Below are 13,582 nucleotides of genomic sequence, written 5' to 3' on the forward strand. Positions count from 1 at the left end.
ACGAACCATGAGAGACGATGGACTCTGAAAAACAGACTGAGGGTTCTAGAGGGGAGGGGGGTGGGGGGATGGGTTAGCCTGGTGATGGGTATTAAAGAGGGCACGTTCTGCGTGGAGCACTGGGTGTTATGCACAAACAATGAATCATGGAACACTACATCAAAAACTAATGATGTAATGTATGGTGATTAACATAACAATAAAAAATTATTAAAAAAAACGATTATGGCCAAATTCCTAAAAAAAAAAAAAAGTTTGCAGGTTGAACTGTGCAATTAGTCTTGGTAAATTGTGTAGAATTATAGAGAAAAAGAGAGGTTCTAGGAGGAAAAAAAGAGGTTCTAGGAGGCTTCTGAGATATGAGTTTGATTTTCAGGAAGGCAATAAAGGGGATTTCTAGAAATTGCAGATTGAGATCTGGATACCAAACTCCAGGACACTGTAGAGTGAGACACTGAACAGATCATTCATGAGCACTTCAGAAAGGAAGCAATGACCAATTCCTAAGTGTGGTCTTTCATAGTAGGACAGGCGAGTGGAACTCGATTGTTTTTCTCTTCCTTCTACTTTTCTGCTCTAAATTTTCTATAATGATAACAGTAACATATCGTTAGTGACAAAAGAGGACTTTCTCTTCTTTTTACTTGGCTACTGTTGGGATGCTGTTAGAGAGAAAGAATGCTATAAGCATGACAGGCTGTGACAAGATACCCTCTGTATGCGGTGGAGAAAGGCACCAGGAGATCACTGACAGCTGGAGGTAGTGATTTCCTGCTCAAAATGTCTGCTGAGGATTGAGAGCTCAGTCATAGCCATGGACGGAACCACAGTGAGGATAAATTGGGAGGGAGGGTGGTCGGGTCTGGGTGAACATATTTATTTCCCTCCCACTTTCCCTCCTGCCTTCCTTCCTTCCTAAACAGATCAGGATGAAGGAGTGAATGACACAGGGAGGGGTCCACAGCAAAGAGCCTTCCTAAATCATGAGCTGTGGCCCTGGCAGAATTAAGAAACCAACAGGATGGGGCACCTGGGTGGCTCAGTCGTTAAGCGTCTGCCTTTGGCTCAGGTCATGATCCCAGCGTCCTGGGATCGAGTCCTGCATCAGGCTCCCTGCTCAACAGGGAGTCTGCTTCTCCCTAGCCCTCTGCCTCTCCCCCAGCTTGTGCTCTCTTTCTCTGTCAAATTTTTAAAAAATTACATAAAACTGTCTGAAAAACTATTAGTTAATGCCCACAGATGATCTGGAAGAGGAACATTTAATTGTGTGGGTCATTTATATTCATTATTCAAAAAGTATTAAAGACTACAAATAACAGCATAAAAGTTCACCAGAAGAGTGGGAAAAAAAAGTAGTGCTAGAAGACATCAGTAATGACTGTAGAACATAAGCAATGAAAATATGTAAATAAATTAGTGGAGTTTTGCCTTTATAAAGTCTAACTTGTTCTAGAAGAAGCACTGGTTGGAAATGTCATGTATTTTCACTTTTTATTTTTTTACTTTCAATGCAATAATTTTTCAAAGTAACCCTCTGTTTTCCTGTCTCCTAGCCTCAAAGTTCTCTTCTTTAAACTGCTTTAATTTCAATACGTCGTATTTGATTCATATAAAAGTCATGAAACGTAAAATCATCCTGCAGGTTGTCATTAAAAGCCTGGCCAAGGTCCAGAATGCCTTCCCCATTTCTATGTCCCCACTAGGTACTCTTCAAAGTACTTATTTATTTAATATGATCCTTGCATTTTACCATCTGTGTTAGTTTCCTGGGGCTGCTATAACAAAGTCCAACAAACTAGGTGCCTTAAAGCAAGAGAAATCCATCCTGTAACAGTTCTAGAGGACAGAAGTCCACAATCAAGATGTAAGCGGGGTTGTGCTCCCTCGGAGAGTGGGCACAACCCTTCCTGGTGCTGGCTGGCAGTCCCTCCCATCCCTTGGCTTGTGGAGACAATCCTCCGGCTCTGCCTCTGCTGTCCTGTGGTGTCCTCCCTGTGTGCCCCTACGTCCACACCTCCCTCTTACAAGCACATCAGTCCTATGGATTAAGGGCCCACGTTGCTGACCTCGTCTTAACTCGATGATATCTGCAAAGGCTCTGTTTCCAAATAAGGTCACATTCCACAAGTAGAGAGGTTAGGACTTCACCCTATCTTTGGGTGGTGGGGGGAGACAGTCCAACCCGGAACACCATTCTTTGTCCTTTTCAAAAGATGGGCTTTCTGGAACTTGCCCCCTTATCCTAACCATGGAGTGCCAAGAACAGAGAGCATTTTCCAAGTGTAGGGGGGAAAAAAGCCAAATATCTCACAGTGAGAAGAAAGAGTAATTCTGGCCTTTGGATACTGGGGTTTTCTTTCATCTCTGCAGGTCAACTGACAACCAAGGTGGCATCCGTGACAAAGGAGCTTGGAACATGTGAAACATCTGTTCCAGAATATGGATCCTTTGTCCCTGAGCTAAAATTTTGATCCAGGGGTGCCTGGGTGGCTCAGTTGTTAAGCGTCTGCCTTTGGCTCAGGTCAGGATCCCAGGGTCCTGGGATCGAGCCCCGCATCGGGCTCCCTGCTCGGCGGGAAGCCTGCTTCTCCCTCTCCCACTCACCCTGCTTGTGTTCCCTCTCTCGCTGTGTCTCTCTCTGTCAAATAAATAAATAAAATCTTTAAAAAAATAATAATAGAAGTCCAATGCACTAAAAAAATAAAAAATAACAAAAAATAATAATAAAAATAAAATTTTTGATCCAGGGAATAAGTATGATTTTTAAAAATTACAGGGCGCCTGGGTGGCTCAGTTGGTTAAGCGACTGCCTTCGGCTCAGGTCATGATCCTGGAGTCCCGGGATCGAGTCCCGCATCGGGCTTCCTGCTCGGCGGGGAGTCTGCTTCTCCCTCTGACCCTCTTCCCTCTCGTGCTTTCTATCTCTCGTTCTCTCTCTCTCTCAAATAAATAAATAAAATAAAATCTTTTAAAAAAAAATTACATATTGCAAAACCCCGAAGAGGTATACCATAGAACTGGCTTTTCTTGGTTGTATGTGTGTCTGTGAGCTCTCCCCAGACGGAGGCTTTAAACAGCATACAAAAATGTGCACTGAAAAAGTTATAATCAAATCATACTAACGAATGACTGTTTTCTTCTTTTAGGTTCTCCTTCCATTTATTCAATATGTGTACATTTACGTTACAAAAACTATCATCTGACCTTAATACAGTTCTTATTTTCATTTACTCGTCTGTCAGAAAAATGACTCTTCGTTGTTACATTCTGCATAACTATTCTTTTTTTTTTTTGTTATTTTGCAACGGTTCCACTGAGGTGATTATTATAATTTACTTCACCACCTCCTTACTGCTCAACAATTAACGGTGTTTCTGATTTTTGACTTATATAAATAATGCTGGAGTGAAATGCTTCTGCAGGCTCAGAAAAAAAGCCAGTCGCAGGTGTCCTCCCTGAGGGAAAGGAAAACTGCCCCAAGGGGCCTTATCTTAGAGACCCGCATGCATCTGCTGACCAGCATCTTCCTGCAGGCTCAGGCTGTACCAATCGCTTGTCCTTTGTGTGGTTTACTGACTAACAAAGCTAAGGCGGCAAACTCCTGCTTTTCAGAACTAGCAAGCTCCAACAACACAGGGCTGCGTTTCTATTTCCACTTAGCCGCTGAGGCAGTCCGGGATGTTCTCTTCTTTCTATGATGCCTCCTCCAGGACTTCGCAGTCACTATGACAAAAAATGTCTGCAGAGGCAGGCTTCACCTTCAGGGGTGACCGCGGGCCGGGGGGACATCATCTAAACATCTCGGAGTCAAGGAGTCAAAGAAACAGTAGTGCTAGAAGGGAACTTGGTGATTTCCTGCTGTTTTGGGGCGTGACTGGATAAAGCAGATACAACGGTTCAAAAGACAGACAGACAACATTTAGAGATAGGGTATACGCTGGGAGGAAGAAAAGGTAAAAAGACAGTTACACGTATATTTATTTGTGCATCGATCGGCCAACTGCTAGAGTATTTTCCCATCTTTTCTAAACTGCTGCAAAATTAAGACACTGCCTCTTGGCCCTCACACCATAAGTAACACCACTTTTATATTCCTGGAGACACTGCTCCTACATTTAGAAGAAAAATTACAGCAGGTAAAACCTTGAGTGCACATCATGGGGCTTTAAATAATCTCCCTAATTATGGGAATAGCTTAGTTCTCAATGGGCTCAGCACTTTTATTTCTCCCTAAATTCAATTCTTACCTAATGGGGTCATCACAGCTACCTAAGTAAATGCTTTGTCCTGTGCTATAATAATTAAATTAGCACCTCTCGAACACCCAGCAAGGGCAGGCCGGCGAGTGTGCAGGGAAGCCCCATCAGTACTAGGTGATAGCCAGGTCCCGGGGCTCAGAGCTTGGTGTGCCAATGAAAGTGAATCTGCTTTGTGTCAAATTCTGAACACAGCTGGTGATTACTGTAGGGTCCAAGGGCGGGCTGCCCCCAAATGTGCCACTCTGTCATATTGATTATTCTGAATAAAAGTTACTTAAAAGACAGCCTGTATAACCAGGACACACAGACCTTTCTCCATCCCCCTGAAAGCAGGAAATAAATCTCCCATGTGAAAGGTCCCCTCCCTGTACCAGGAGGTAAGGAGACATCCTTAGTACCAGAGATGGGAAATTTAGAGCCTAGAAGACTGTATAAACACCTCTTGTTACTGTTTACTAATTTACTACCCCAGCCCAAATTCTGTTTAGAATTCCTTACTAATCAAAGCTTCCAAAGTTAAGTTTTCTTTGTCCTATCAATTTCTGAAAGATTTACTGTCTTTTTGTCTAAAATGTATAAAAATTACCTGCCTTGGTCGTTTCTTTAGGTCTCAGTTTCATCATTGGGCCTCCATGTACACATGTAATAAAACTTGGATTTTTTTTCCTCCTGTTAATCTGTCTCTTGTCAATTTATTTTTTTAATTCTTTTTTTAAATATTTTATTTATTTATTCATGAGAGACAGAGGGAGAGAGAGGGAGAGAGAAGCAGAGGGAGAAGCAGGCTCCCAAGGAGCAGGTAGCCCGATGCGGGACTCGATCCCAGGACCCTGGAATCATGACCTGAGCCGAAGGCAGATGCTTAACCATCTGAGCCACCCAGGCGCCCTGTCTCTTGTCAATTTAATTTTTAGTCTAGCTGGAAGATCTTGAAGGATAGAGAAAAATTTTTCCTTCTCTTTTGTTACTAAACTTCTGATTCTGGCAAGCCATTCATCAACTCGGAGACTGTTCAGTCTTTCAATTCTATTTATCAGCAGGCCTGTGATCAACTAGCCAAAAAGTTTTCCTTTAGAATTTAACTTTCTGGGGGCACCCGGCTGGCTCAGTCAGTGGAGCATGTGACTCGATCTCAGAGTCATGAGTTTGAGCCCCACGTTGGGTAAGATTACTTAAAAATACAATCTCAAAAAAAGAAAAGAAAAGAATTTAACTTCCTGGCATTAAGTAAATAATTTGTTCACTTATTCCCTATGGTAACAAAGGAAAAAAAAGTAGAATATTGTCAGCTATTAACCTATCCTTCTAACAACAAGGAAATAAATGGTTTGTAATATTTATCATCACCATCATCAATATAACAGCTATTCATAATAGTGCTTATATTCACAAGGTAATGTTACATACTTCATATCATCTGAGCCTCCTAATAACAGTCTGAGAGGTAAGAGATTGTGATCCTCAACAGGTGCACAGAGTATTCCGGCTGAATTGGCTAAACTTCTGCGGCTCACCACTCAGGAGTCAGTTTCCAATTTCTCCAAAACAAGCCTCGAAGTTTTTAACAGGTAGGGAACATCCTCACCGGCAAATGAAGGAGATGGAAGGAGATCTAGACAATACGTTCAGCTAGGGGCCGAGCCAAGAACGTAAAAACTTGGCAATGTTTCAGTACCATATTCTACGCTCTAACTTTCTCCACTGGAAGCTGATAAAGTAAAGTAAGTTATAGAAAAGTCAACACAGAGGATTCCCCAGGACTTTACTGGCAACAGAGATAATGCCTTACAATTACAGTATAAAATGATACCCTATTAGGAGATCAAACAGATTTAAGGGAAACACGATCCAGCCAGCGTTGGGTTTTAAACACAGGAAGGGCAGTGGTGTGGAATGGGGAGGGAGCAGATTCTGTGGGGGGCCCCAAGGGCAGATCAGGGAACAAGGGGGAGAAAATACAGGCAGAGAAAAAAGACCGCCTCCTCCACCTGTCGGCTTTCTAAGAATCATACCGGTGAAATGGTGAGATGTTTCTGCGTCATTAAATCCACGGCATTAGTGAAAGAAACATGGACATTAGGGTTAGTACGACCAGGCCAGTGACGACCGACCAGCAAACTTCTTAGAAGCAGGTGCATCCCTGCGCAGCAGACAAATACACAGCTTGACGGGCACAAACACATGAGAGCCTGTTCCCAGGCACGGCCCGAAGCATGACAAAGATGTGACAGAGGCTCAGTCTCTTTTTCAACACAATTACAAAGACCGTACTGAGAGAGATGACCAAAGAGATGAGTAAGTGGGGGTGAGATGTGGTTCAAAGACGACAGGGTGTGAGGTTCACAAACAAATGGAGTATGAATTAAAACTCAGCAGAACGCTGTCAAGTACTTAACAGGATTCATTTGCAAAAACATAAAGAGGCAAAACTATATAAGGATATTTGGGGAGTTAGAAGAAAAAGCAAAAGTAGATTCTAATACTCATTATAGAACAAAAACTATCTAAAATATAAGAACTAAAATGACATTTTATTATGGCTTACTCTATAGCAAACTAGGAGCAAAAAAAAAAAAAAAAAACAAAAAAAAAACCCGAACAAACAAAACAAAAAAACAATGGAATAGGAATTGTGACATAATAAATACTATCATGACAACTGTATGTTACTCATGAGGAGGAAGATTTACCAGAATGTTCAAAAGACTAACAAAATAATTAATGTCAATAGTGAAAAAAATGAAGGAGCAGGAAGGAAAACAATCTGGTTTCAAATGCAGGGGCAAAAGTAAGTTGGGACAGTTAAGGAATTAGACACTATGAAAGACAAGGCAAAATATTCAAAATATTCAAAAATATTCAAGTTCCACGGAATTAAAAAGTGTTCTCCAAAAAGCATTAATTTAACACCTGTTCTGAATGAACTCGGTGCTAAATATTGGAAATACACAAACAAGGCGGGTTTGCCGGGGACTGGCCTGGCCAACCAGCCTGGGGACCCTCCTTCCAACAGAGGAATGGCCAGGCAGGACACAACACACTGCTCCAAGCCACATGAGTTCTAGAACACGAGGTCTTGTTTTATCTGCGGCAGTCTCTTTTTCTGGGGGATAGTCCGTGTTCTAGAGAAGCGGTAATCCACAAAGGACGATAAAAGATGTACAAGTAATCTTACCAGACCTGCCAAAACCAAAGAAGGAGCATCACAGCGAAGATTAAGGCACAAGGTTGATTGTGGCCCTGCGTGCAGTCAGGAAAACAGTCAGGTAGACAAACTGTAATCAGCAAGGGTGACAGGCAAATTCTGAGGCAGCCTCGTGACACGCATCCGGGGGTGTTGCCCCCGTGACTATGTTAGGATTCCCAGCAAAGATACTTTTGCAGATATAATGAAGGTTACTAATCAGTTGGCTCGAAGACAGGGAGACTGTCAGAATAATCTGGACCTATCATTAGAGCCCTTTAAAAGAGTTCTCTCCCTCTGCTAACAGAAAGGGAAGTCAGAGAGAAGATACGGAGCATGACAGAAACATTCTGTTGCTGGGCCTGATGATGAAGGGAGCAATCTGGAAAGAACCTGAGAGTTGCCTCTAGGAACCAGGCTGGGACAGCTGTCAGGGAAGGGGGCTCTCGGTCCTAGAGGTGCAAGGCACGGGCTTCTGCCAAGAGCCTGAATGTGCTGGGAGCACAGTCTTCCCCACAGCCTCCAGAGGAGAAGGCACTCAGCAGATAAGCTGATGTGGGTCTAGGGAGACCCTCATTCATGCTAATACACGGGTGTTGTTTTAAGCCCCTGAGTTTGTGGCATTTTGCTATTGTTATAGCAAACTGGTGCAGCAAGAAAGATGGTGGACATCCACTGACATCATGAAATACTATGGAGAGCCTCACAGATGCCACTGCAGCCTAGACAGACTAATGAACAGGGGCTAGAAGAAAGCAGAAGCATCCCATGGTGAGATGGAAAGCAACCTGGGACTGCCCAGGCATGCCTCTTCCTGGGGACTCTGTGTTGGGAGTTTTAGCTCTGTTCCCTTCCAAATGACCTTCGTAGAATAATGTTAGCTGTTGGAAAGGACCTTTCCAGGACCTTCCATATCCAGGCTAACCAGAGTATCTGCATATACAACAACAACGAATCTTTTTTATTAACACATGGATAAACTTCTAGGCAGAAGCAATGCAAAATCTGTCTCTCTCTCTAAAATAAATGAATCTTTAAAAAAAAAAAAAAAGGGAGAATGGTCAACTGAGTGGAAGAAGACTAGGATAATAAGGTCAAAAAGTTTCTCCAGATTTGGGAAAAGCAGGTTCAGCGTAAGTGGATAGAAAAGCCCAATGCAAGAGGGGGAAGACTAGCTAGTCAGCAGAGACGCATAAACACATATGACAGGGACTGGGGACCTCAGTCCTATGATGAGAGAAGTCTTTTACTCCAACAAAACGTGAGGCATGTGACACCTAGAATTTGGAGGTTTCGTAGCTTTAGGACAAGGAGGCTGAAGATACTGAACTAACAGAAAATATTTCAACCTCCTGATAAGTACAAATACACTTGAGAGAGATGGTAAAGATAACAGTTCTTTTAAAGGTAAGACATCTCCAGAAGTTATTCTGAAAAAATTTTAAAGACAGACAAGTACGTCATATTGACGAGAAGACCGTGCGGTTATACATCTTCTACTTCAGTTTAATGACAAAAGCCAAAAAAATGGTAAGGTATGCTGATAGTCACAATCCTAGAACAGTAGGATCATCATCATCCTAGAAAGCAACAATCTGTACCTCCTCACCTCATGAAGAAACACACTGCAAAATGTAAGACATAAAATTTGTGGGTGGCAACACCGGAGTTAATTTGTTAATTTCCCCTTGATTCTCATAATTCTGGTGCTTTAAATTATGGCATGGAACAACCCCATCTTTAAAAATTCATGTTGAGGTCTGAATTATGCCCTTACTCTAGCTACACTGCTTAAATTAAATAGATGTTTACTAGAATCCCTTGCTTTTTTTGAACTTCAGGAAAAGCATGTGCAGCTGGTTGGACATAGAAAAACTTTTCAACAGCTAACATAATTCTACCAAGGTCATTTGGAAGGGAACAGAGCTAAAACTCCAACACTGTATCTTTATCTACCTGTGTATTATTTCTTTAAGAAGCTTTGCTCTGAGGGGCACCTGGGTGGCTTAGTCGTTAAGCGTCTGCCTTCGGCTCAGGTCATGATCCCAGGGTCCTGGGATCGAGCCCCGCGTCGGGCTCCCTGCTCCGCGGGAAGTCTGCTTCTCCCTCTCCCACTCTCCCTGCTTGTGTTCCCTCTCTCACTGTCTTTCTCTTTGTCAAATAAATAAAAATCTTTAAAAAAAAATAGAAGCTTTGCTCTGAAACTCAAACATCCATTGTTAAAAGACTCTGAAAAATGACGCAAAAGTAGATGTTATTATGGCCTAAGCCTTTGTACCACTTAGTAGAAATAAAATAATTTCTCACTACTGAATTCACAAGAATAGTGTCTAAAAATACAGATTTTTAAAAAACAAACAGAACAAGAACCTACTAATTACTCTAGGCCTACTAAAGCAAAACTCCTTCCTTCTGGTATTACTTATCTGGAATTACATGCCTTTAGGATTGTGATTATATTTAGCCTTGTTGTTTTGTTGTTATAACAATACTGCAAAGAAAAATTATGCATTTTATGATGGTTTGACACTATCAGTCAGAACAAGCTTTTGTCACATCAAAACAATTCTTAGTGCCAAGTTATTTTGAAGACAGAAAATACTTCCTAAAAAGAAAACTTATTTCAAGAAAGATAATGACTTTTATTGATGTGTTACTGCATGCCAGGCAGGGAGCAAAGTGCTCCTATCGGTATTACTTTATTTAACTCTTAGAGGAATTCTATTAAGTAGGTCCTATTATTACCCCTATTTTACAGATAAAGAAACTGAGGCTTAGAGGGAATAGGGAATTTGCCAAATGTGACACAGCTACAAACTGGCAGGTCCACGCCCAAACCCAGGCCACCTGACCTGGCAATCTACATCAAGTGTCCCCCAACGTGAAAGAGTCGTGCCTGGTTCTACGTATTTATTTAAAGAGAATGCGTCTTCTCTGCTTGGCTAGAAAAAAATTAAGTCAAGAAAATTTGACAGCAAATCTATTCTTTTACATTAATAAGTTACTGAAGCTCTCTTTTGACTATTTTTAATACGTAAAGATTTTGGCTGAATTATTTTTGTTTTTATGAAAGAAAATTAAGTCCCCTCATGGCAAGGTGTGATTAGTCTACTGTGGTTCTAAAAAGTCTTGATATATGTTCACATCTCTTTTTCAAATTACAGAGGAATTCATCTTTCTCTATGACTCCTACATCTGTGACTGAAGTATCTCCAGTTTTCCTCATTTATATGAAAAGTGATGTAAAATAATAAAAACAAAATAAAATATTGTATTTGCCATAACTTCAGTGGTCTCCATGATTGTGCTCTTCTTATCATAAACAGTCTGAAGTGTTCAGACAGTGAACATGCATTTCAGGAATAAAGGAATAAATACTAAGGTTCACCTCAGAAATCCTTGTTTTTTGAGAAGGAGGGTTGTCTACAATTTGCTTTTTCTATTACCAGAAACATCATTCAACTTCTTTACGTAAGCACTCTTTAAACCACTAACATTTAACCCACAAACAAAAATGTTCAGATAAAGAAACCAGCAATAAAAATGGGCATGAGTATGTATATCATATTGTTTTCTCTTTCCATATAATTAAGAGAAAGTATGATGGAAAGAATGATGACTCTCCTAATGTCAGGCCGATGCTCTTGGTTAATAATATCTTGATTAATAGCCATTCCGTGGAGCCAGTTCAAAGGGAAAGAGAGAAAAGCCATGCAGAGGTTTTAAGCTTCAGATTACGGTGAGGTATAGAGTCAAAAAGGAATTTAGCAGATGATAGCAAGTATCACATCAATATTACTAAACGAAGTTTAAAGGACGCGATCCCACAGGTCTAAGAAATGCAATTCACGAGGCTGGGGAAAGATGTGATGTCCCCGACCCCACCCTACTCAGACGCCACCCATCAGCGCAGCCACCGGGAGAAGGCTCCTGCCGAGATGTCCAGCACAGCCTGCGGAAACTCACCTCCCGAACTCAGGGCGTCGGGATGGTTTGTCTTCAGCATGGCCTGGCTCCCTGCCGCCCTCGCTTCGCATCACCCGGCCCGCGGGCTGCAGGCGACGCGCACACCAGCCGGCCCCAGTCGGCGCGCCCAGCCTCACCTGCCGTCGCACCTGCTCCCGGCCGGCGCCATCCGCCCGCCGGGCGCACGGGCACGCGCGCGCGCCGCCGCCGCCGCCTCACAGGAGGGGCCGCCCCGCCGAGGGAAGCCCGCGCCTGCCCTCCCCAGGACAGAGCGCCGGAGCAGCGACTCCGGTTCAAACCCGGCACCCGGCACCCGGCGGAGGCGACCGCGGCGCGCTTACCTCCCGCAGCGAACGCGAGCCCGGCCGCCGCTCCGGCGCCCCGCCTGCGCCCAGCAGCAGGGTCCGCGGGGGTCAGCAGCTGTGAGACGACGACGCCACAGCTCGGGACCCCCGCCCGGCCCCCGCAGCAGCTTCCGCGGGAGCTGGGGAAGCGCGCGCCCGTGATTCAGCGCCTTTTCGTCGCGCGGTTACCACGGCGACGCGCGCGCACGCGCCCCTAGCGAGGGGCGGGTCGCGGTCCCTGGCCAGCTCGCTGCTCCCAGGCGCGGGGCACCTAGCAGAAAGCTTTTGGGTGGGAGGGCGGCCTGTATGCCCACCCCTTCTCCTTCGCCAACCGCTTCCCTGTCACCATGATCCTAGACGGCCTGGGGGATAAGCCCCCTTTCATAGGCCCGGGCCAGAGAGGTTCGAGGAAGCCAAGAGCGCACCACCTGGGTTAAAGACCCTTCGCGCATGTGTACCCCGAAGCGAAGGTACCCCACATGCACAGGCCCCCCTCCTCCCGCGGGAGCCTCTTTGGGCCTTACTATGTCTTGAGCACGTGCTACTTTATGACTTAAGTTTGCGGGGGCTGGATGGGGCTCCGTCAGCTCCATGCGTTTTAAGTTAACTAGGTGCCCAACATATTTAGACTACATTTGCGTCTATGGGAAGGTGATGATCTGAACCACAGAAAAGTCACGAGGAAGCCTCTTTCTTGCATTTATTGTTTTCTTACCATAAAGATGCTCAAGCATCTAGGTATGGTAACATAGGGCAGAAAAAGAAGCCAGGGCAGAAAAAGAAGCCAGGGCATTCCTCGAGCAATCCTAGCACATTCCCATGACTGGGAAACATACAGCACTGAGCCACACGGACCCGATGAGCAAGCCCCTACTAGGCTTCTCGATGGCTGCGGATAGGCCTTGGACGACTTACATAATCTTGCTAAACCTGTTTCCTCAATTATAAAATGGAGATAATAGCACTCATATAGGACGATTGTGGGAATTAAATAATGAACACTGAAAGAAAAACCTGTCCAGGACTGAAAGAATGGAAATCAGATTGGACCAAAAAGAAAAAAAACAACCCTGCCATTGATCAGGCTGGGAAGACACAGATGAAGCCAGAAGCAAGGTAAGAGGAAATACTGTTTCTCCCAGTCATGCAATCAGGATGACTTCCCCAGATGTCAGAAGAACCTTAAGAAACTCACCTCTTAAACTCACACCATAAATGACTTAACAATCCTCTCTGTAGGTAACTATTACTTTCTTACCCCAGACGCCCCCCCTTGCTTTGCTATTCCCACCCAGACTGGTGATGCCCGGTTGCTACACTCTCCTCTGCTCACGAAAGAACGCAATCTCTAGTTAACCCCTTTCTTTTCCAATCTGCCTCTGAAACAATAACCAACAGGTGCCAATTTCTGATCCCAAGACCTTCACAGAATCCTTCAATGGGAACCCACACCTTACAAAAGGTACTTCCCTTTCTCCTCTCACCTGGCATTCCACAATACCCTGAATGCCCTCTCATTGCACCAACAAATCTTAGACAACAGGCTTGTTCCCAAAGATCTTTAATACACGTGGGCTTAGCCCAGAATGCTCAACTTTTAACATCTTTTTAAATCAGTGCCATTACAATGAATACCTATTTTGATACACATATAAATTTAGAATCTATTTTGGTACTGCATGAAAATGTTAGTCTGCCTCCCTAGGACACTAATGCTAGGACCCTATCCATTCTCATCCAAAATTAATGGGCATTTATTGAGCTCTTGCTACATGTCAGAGACTATAATAAATATTAAGGGTAAAAGTATGTATCCTTAATACAGCTTT

At 43.6% G+C, this 13,582-nt stretch overlaps 1 protein-coding gene across 1 annotated transcript in view; it reads right to left on the reverse strand.

The window, feature by feature from the left end:
* KIAA0319 (KIAA0319 ortholog) overlaps window positions 1-11,885 on the reverse strand; it is a 96,426-nt gene extending 84,541 nt beyond the window's left edge. Inside the window, exon 1 of the mRNA XM_073877636.1 lies at window positions 11,751-11,885. The gene's annotated coding sequence lies outside the window, so the exon portion shown is untranslated. The remainder of the gene's footprint in view (window positions 1-11,750) is intronic.
* Between the last annotated feature and the right edge of the window lie 1,697 nt (window positions 11,886-13,582).

The sequence above is a fragment of the Callorhinus ursinus genome, unplaced genomic scaffold, assembly GCF_003265705.2.
Source record: "Callorhinus ursinus isolate GAN/ISIS: 27379988/994484 unplaced genomic scaffold, GSC_fseal_2.0 scaffold26, whole genome shotgun sequence".
NCBI lineage: Eukaryota > Metazoa > Chordata > Mammalia > Carnivora > Otariidae > Callorhinus > Callorhinus ursinus.